Raw genomic sequence first — 7,400 nt, forward strand, 5'->3', positions numbered from 1 at the left:
AACACAATTTTGTTTAATCACAAAGGCCACGCATACATGGTTTCTTATCTTTGTCAAGTTCCAATGTGTTTACAACCTGTCTTCAAGAATAAACTTCTAGTTGAGTCGGCGCTTGTATGTGTTCCTACTTATTTCATTATCCTCGTCTGTGCTGCTGTTTCAAGTACGCATGTACCACTTGGTTAGGCTGATAAACATTCTCACAAGAAAAAGGAACTACCTCCACTCACAAGGTAGCCAATTCTTTACAACTAAAAGGCAGAACACATCGAAAGTAAGCCTTCACAGCGTCCATGAAAGTAAGTCTTCACAGCGTCACAGCGTACACCACAGGGCAGAATAAAAAATAGTTAAAAATCCCACTTGACGCAGAGTGGCAACAGAGATGCGAGCTTCCTGGTGAATCAGCCGCAGATCAATGGATGTCTCTTGCGAGAAACGACGCCAAGCTGTTCTTGACGAACGACACGTCAGCACCTGGGCTTTTGGTGCATGTGTAACCTGTAGAGAAGGGAATGTAGACAGAATTAGATAATGCAAATTAAAAATCTGTCACACAATATACATAACCACGCACTAAATATTAGTACACTACACTGGCAATTAAAAATTTGCGTCTCTTTCAAGAGGGCCGTCGCGAAAATGATGAAATGGATTGTTACAGTAAATGTTACCAAAGATACGCACAGCGATGTTTGTTTCACACCGGTGAAATATATTCCCGGCTCTCTCACAACACGAAAGACCATGCTATAGTACACAGCCGATACCAAGCAGCAGTCCGAATCTTCGGGAGCAGCAGGGCAGACCTAAAAATTCGCCGAGAGCGATGCGCGCGCGAGCGTGCTAGTGAGAACCGGCACCGCTTCTTTGAAGCTTAGTATCCGCTGCTGCGTGGCTAAGAACATTCCGCGCGATTTGTGTGCCGCGCGTTGCGTACGCGTCCTGTGCGCATTGCACGCTTGCGTCTGTGCAGTGAGCTATCTTCATGAACGTGCCATTCCTCGCCGCGCTAACGGTGCTCGAGTGCGGCGCTTAGCTTGAGGCGCCGATGAGCCGTCTGGCGTTCCTTTCGTTTCTGCAAGCAACGCACATTCGAGTCGGCCCAGCTCAAAGAGGTATCAGAGAACGGCGGCGCGCTTGAGTTATCGCCTATTAAAAGCGTGCAGTACGCCTTAAACGGCAACACGTCACGTTTGATAAATATGCTTACTGCGGTTGGGGTGGCGATGTGTGATAAGGCAAGCCCGTCGGCGGCTTTGCCGACGTCGCCACCACGCCTCTGTTCATTTACGATGTGTATCCGTGTAATCATCGCGCCGATGCAGGACTTATCGGTAGGCTGTTCTCCGCACATACCGAAAAGGCGAAATATATTTTGCAGCACACCGCGACATTAGCCACAACGCAAATAGAGGCGCAGTTAACGACTACGCGAGAAAATGTGCACACTAGCCTTAAGGTATACGATGAGCCACTACAGATTAAGAATATTTTTTTAATATCGCAGTGTCGCTCCAAAGGCGAAGCATCGATTGCGATAGCAAATTAGTAGATAATATTACGAACATTTCAATCGAAGCAGCGGCGGCAGCAAGCGCTAGCTTCGCGCGCTTTCGCTCCAGGGCATGCGGTTTGCCTGCAGAAAGTGAACGGTGTGCTTAACATCTCACGATCGTCCAAGTGAAAAAAAAAAAAAAACGCGGCTATGTGCTCAAGAAAACGAAATCACTTACCTGTGTGCAGAAGTAGGCTGCGGCTTTGTTCGCCTTCCTTCCATCATGAATTCTGCCGCGCAACTCATCAAAACTGCCAGGCTCGAACATCACCCGAAGACCAGTAGCTGCGTCAGCAAACGTCTTCAACGGATAAACATCCCACTTATCATCATAGAGCAATTTCACTAAAACTTGCGTCATGATGTCCAAAAACAAAAGAAAAATGCTTCCAACAAAGCGCGCGCGGCACGAACCACCGCACAAGTTCAGACGAGTGACAGAGTCGAAAACCGGTCGCAGCCTCAGTATCGTATTAAGTTAATAAAATCGTTCCTACTAAAAATAACCACTAAAATCCATAAATAATGATTGATAATTTTTGTTCATAGAAAACATAATAAATTTTGAAGGAAAACTTAATTTGTAGCGTAAAAAATAAATAATACGATTAACAAAATTGCGACTACGAAACTAACGGCACACTGGATACCGTTGCAAAAGACTGCTCACAATAAAGTCACGCACGCACGCACACACAAACACTCATGCTCAAACACTGGTTTGGCGTTCATTGCGTCACCTATGAGTAAAAGTTATTACTAATATCTTTATTTTTGAACAATAATTGTTTAAGTAGTTTGCAGCTTTGCAGATGACGCGGTAAAAAGTAGGGTATAACGTGGGCGCGTAACTGTTGTTTGATTTCTTTCATTTCTCTTTGGCCTTCGTTTGTTTCACTGAACATAGGAGAGCTGCAGGCTTGGGAGGCTTCCATGGCAAGAATTTTATCGCATGCTTCTGCAAGGCGAGTGTCGGGAGCAGCCGCTGAGACAGCGATTAGCTGCGTAATGTTGCGGCTGTTGCTGAATCCGAAACTCTTTCAACGCGCTGGTCTCAAAGCGCGTTCGTTGTTTGATATCTAGTACCACGGCCGTTGGGAAAAAAAATGTATTATGCTTTCGAGACACAGGGTGTGGCACAGGAAATTCTAAGACCTCTGAAGTGTATGTTTACAGCCTGTGCGCGCTTGCATCCTACGGCTCGCACAGCGCGTCCGATGCTCAAAGGTAGCGTCGTCGCTTGTCGGCGCCTGCCTTATCGCCACCATCCGCGCTGCCGCCGTGTCTACTTTTGGGGAACTCCCCATGCACGCAGTCACCGTGTTTGCAAGTGAATTTCACATTCTTTTGCTCCCTAAAACGTGCGCATTTTGGATCGCACCTATGGCTATGCCATATGTTGTTTAAAACGACGATGGCATTTGTACGCCGGCGAGCAAGTCACTCGTGGGCGATCATGAAGATGGTTCAACGTCGCAGTTTCTACGTAGCGTAAACGGCTACGAAAGCGGGCTGGTCCCGGACATAGTACAGTCTAACATGGCGCCTCAAAGCGCGAGCTGTCGCAAGAAGACGAGGAAGTTACATGGGGCGCGCGCGGAGCATTCAAAGCGCTGACTGGTTTCGGAACGAGAGACGTACGCGTGCGCTCGTGGCCTAAAGGTTAGAGCACCGGGCTGCTGCGCTCGAAGGTCAACGTTCGGTGCCAAAGTCGGTCACACACTGTTTTCTTTTTACGAAAGCGAGCCCAAACTAGAACCTACTACCTACCGCAAAGTGACAAGAATAGGCAAAGAATGCTTCTTAATAAAGTTTTGAATGTCGCCTTCATATGCAAGTCCTAATTAGTATATGCTAAACTCAACTGCTACACAACAAAAAACAACTACGAAAATCAACACAAATTACTCAATAAATTATTATTGAGAAGCTCTCAATGGTAATATCATTGTGCAACTGTTGAGCGAACTCAAAGACTTTAGAGACTTTGTTGAGTCCGTTGATTCAACAATACCCCAACAATACGTCAATAGAAAATCAACAGTCATTTTGTACGGGATGGGCCGAGCCGGGCCCGAGCTCGGCTCGAAACTGGCCCGAACTCGGCCCGAGACCGAAAAATACATTTTTTCAGAGTTGAGACGCCCGAGAAGAACTCGCTGCAAGTTACATGCACACTACCAGAAAGCCCGAGCCCGGCCCGGGCCCGCGTCAAAAAACCCAAGCCCGGTCCGGGCCCGCGTCAAAAAGCAGACGCCGTGCCCGAGCCCGGCCCGAGCCCGTGAAAAAACTGCTCTACCCGGCCCGGCCCGGCCCGGCCCACGGGTGAGCCCGAGCCCGTGCAGTGCTCTTTGAGATTGCCCCAGAGTTTTAGACCGAGGATAACCTCCACAGGGCGTCGTACTGACCGCTTAGAAAGCGCAAAAATGAACTGCCCCGGATAAGCCATCGCTCCAAAATCACGGGGGGTAGGGGATTCCAAAATTGTTTCCGCCGTTTGCAGCCAGCTGAACAATGGCCTCAACATCGTATCTCTCGAAAGTGCCATGCCGCGCGTTGCGACAAAAACGCCGCGGGAAAGCGCTCGCCACCACCCTGCTTAGCAACGTGACCACCGCCAGTGCAGCCACAATCAATTGCTGCCTCCCAGCACTGCGTGTTTACAAGTGGCGGTGCGCTCACCTGTGGCCGACTAGTGTTCCTATATTATATGCACAGGGACACTATGGCCGATGCTACTCTTTCTCGCACTCTTTGCAAGCGATTTAGCGAATGGATGAAGCAGCGGCGTGGCGCTGCGAAGCATTTCGCGAAAGTTGTTTCACATGCATTTCCGCGAATTTTCCACCGCTGTGAATATCGTACTATGCGCAGGCTTTCCCGCACTAGTCTTCACTGGTCACGTGGCGAGGTGGGCCGTCGTTGGTACGGAAGCGGTGCTGCCGCGCTGCCGCCGTGATAAAATTACAACTTGCCCTAACCGCGCCGCTCCAGACGCTAGTGCCACCGCTCGAAACAGGTTGAGCGCCGTGGCGGCCGGAATTGCGAGCGTTTCGCTCGCATGTGAAACAGGCTTAAGGTGATGGAGGGATTTAGTCATAGCGACGGTCCGCCTGCGCAATCAATGGGATCAGGCGGCCGAGAACTGTAGATGAGGGTCAAGTAGAACAAGCAAAGACAATGGGACAAAATTGCAGGCCTGGTCCGGTATTTTGCAGCGAGGCGTTATGCTTTGTTATAGGCTCCGTACAGTGAACAGGCGGCGCTGCTGCGCAGCAGCGGTGGCGCGATGCTCAGCGTCGCATGTGGCGGGCGGCGCGAACTGGGAAGTGGGGAAGACAGCGAGATTTCGGAACTACGTATACACGCCTCCGAAAGCCGCACGTATATCCGCGATCCGCTTTCTTTTTTGTGCGTGGTGTACGTGAAAGTACAAGCGTGGCCCTCTGTGATGGCACAAATAGTTTTTGCGGGGTTCAGACCTATTAAAAGAATAGACGATTACTTTCACGGTGCAGCGTTAACCAGCGGAGACAAGCTCTACGCTGCTTCGCATGTTGCTTGTGTGAAAGACGGCGTGGACGTTCACGCGAAGTGCCATTCGCAACAGGGAAAGCAAGTATACGTCGTCATCCTTCACGTGAATAAAGCTTACTGTTATACTAAAATTGAAGTCACTAAACTGGCACCCTGAAAACGTGACACCCTGAAACCGATTTTAATCGACGCCTCACTGTTGGCAATGCATGCCTCATTTCGCTCCGGCGCGTTGTACGCCGCGGCCTATCATTTGATGCCCCTGTCACACTGTTACTTTAGATTGTCATACAGCTCGATCTGGACCGCGTGCAGCTGCACGCTCACTCGTAGGCTGTCGTCAGCACAGTCATGTCGAGTGAGCTAAACGATTCGGATTGTTGGATCGTGTAGCAGTGACTATGCTATCCTCGTTGACTCGTTTGGGACCCAGTCGGAGCCACCTGCTGCGCTGATAAACGAGATTTATTAACTAGGCGATCTTAATTTACATGACGCGAATTTTCGTTCTTCATCATGTACAATGATCGAGGCTCATTAGGCCCCTTTCACGAGATACGATATCGCATGCGAATTCCTTTCCTTGCATACGCGCTTTGCTTTTACAATGATACATCGCAAATGTATATCACAAGAAAAATCGCACCATGTGAAACCGCGCCTCTCAAGCGCCAGCGGCCGAAACGAGGATCGTCGAGTTAGTGCTCGCCAGCTCAAAATAGGCTTCCTTGGCGCAAAATATTGCTCATCGCACATGCCAGTGCTATGCTGATCATACCGAATGCTAAGACAACGGCAAGCACTCGTCAACTCCGCAAAGTCGTGAAAAATTTCTTTTAAATGTTCAGCAGCTGGCCATGGCCGCTGGCGTCGCACAACGAGCTGTGAAACGCACATGTGTAGCACGCTTTACAGAACAAAACCTTGTCACAAATATCAAAGAAGCTGACTTACTTTACTCTCCTCACAGCTGCGACCCATTTCTTTCGCCGTTCGATCTCATAAGATTTGCCAGGAAACCTGTACAACTTTATTACCGGCTGGCCTTCGTGGTTGTGACAGCCCTTTACGCAGCAGTATCACCGTTTCCACTTGCCTTTTTTTTTCACCTCCGACGCTTGCCGATGAAGCGCATGTCATTGCACCGTCGCAAGACGTATAAAAAATAAGGAGGCTGGTGAACAAAGCAAAACGGCTTCAACCGTGGCCGAGACTAAATGTAGCGCGCGGGAAAGAATCTCATCGAGCCGGCCGAGCTGCGGCGCCCACTTCCCAACACTGTTGCGTCGCTGCGCCAGATGGCGCCAGAGCAGCCGCAAACTCGACTGTACGGAGCCTATAGCGAGGCGTTATGCTTTGATGCAGCGAGGCGTTATGCACGAAAAGGATTTAGCCTCGGAAAAGGCGTCGCTAAAAAATTAGGGGCGATGGTTACACTTTTTGGCGATGCCACAGCGGCACAAAAAACGTACAAAAAACGTTTGGGTACCGTCTTTTTTCAGCATTTTGGCAGTCTAGGTTTCGAGATATTCGGAGTTCGGTGCAGAGGAGTTTTGAGATATGGGGTGAAAAACCCATGCAGTTGGCACCGTGCCAGGGAAAAAAATCGACTTGCCGATAATTCGAGATATCAGTGTTCGAATTAACCAGGATTTACTGTATCTTACTGAAGTGTTGAATGTCAGAATCCGGCAGTGAAGATCAACTCCTGGCCGTCCGGAGAGCTCACAACATCGGGAAAGCCTTTGGCCTACCGGTGCTTACGTGGGCGGAGCCACCGACCTAGCCTGGGGGCTTTTGCCCTCGGGCCCTAGTTTCTCTGGACCAAAATAAAGTTCCTGCCATGCCATGCCAGGCCGCGACCCCGGGGCCGCGGTCTAGATCGATATACCTCGCATTCAAGGTTGCACAGATATACCTCACTGATCCTAACACTAATCACAGAGAAATCATCGTGCAGTGGACAAAAGTCACGGTGATGACATCATACGACCGTGACATTTCCAGCCCTGTAGAGCTGCTATGTATTGCGAATGTCATTTTTATGTGATAATTCTGAGCGAATATATGAATTCCTTTCTGTGCTATTTCAGGATCTTCCATGTGTTCTCTGAGCTGCCCTCGCTACAGCTGATGCCAGGCGTCATTCAAGGACCACTGAACCGCTACATCATGGCCGCGCGCCTTTCGCGCCGCACTCGCCGATTCTGTGCTGTGGTCCACCAGCACTCATGGACAAAGTATGCAGGGCAGCGATCGCAGATATTGGCTACAATAATGAACACGTCCTCTTTTATTGAGCCGG

Source organism: Dermacentor silvarum, unplaced genomic scaffold (assembly GCF_013339745.2).
Source record: "Dermacentor silvarum isolate Dsil-2018 unplaced genomic scaffold, BIME_Dsil_1.4 Seq12611, whole genome shotgun sequence".
NCBI lineage: Eukaryota > Metazoa > Arthropoda > Arachnida > Ixodida > Ixodidae > Dermacentor > Dermacentor silvarum.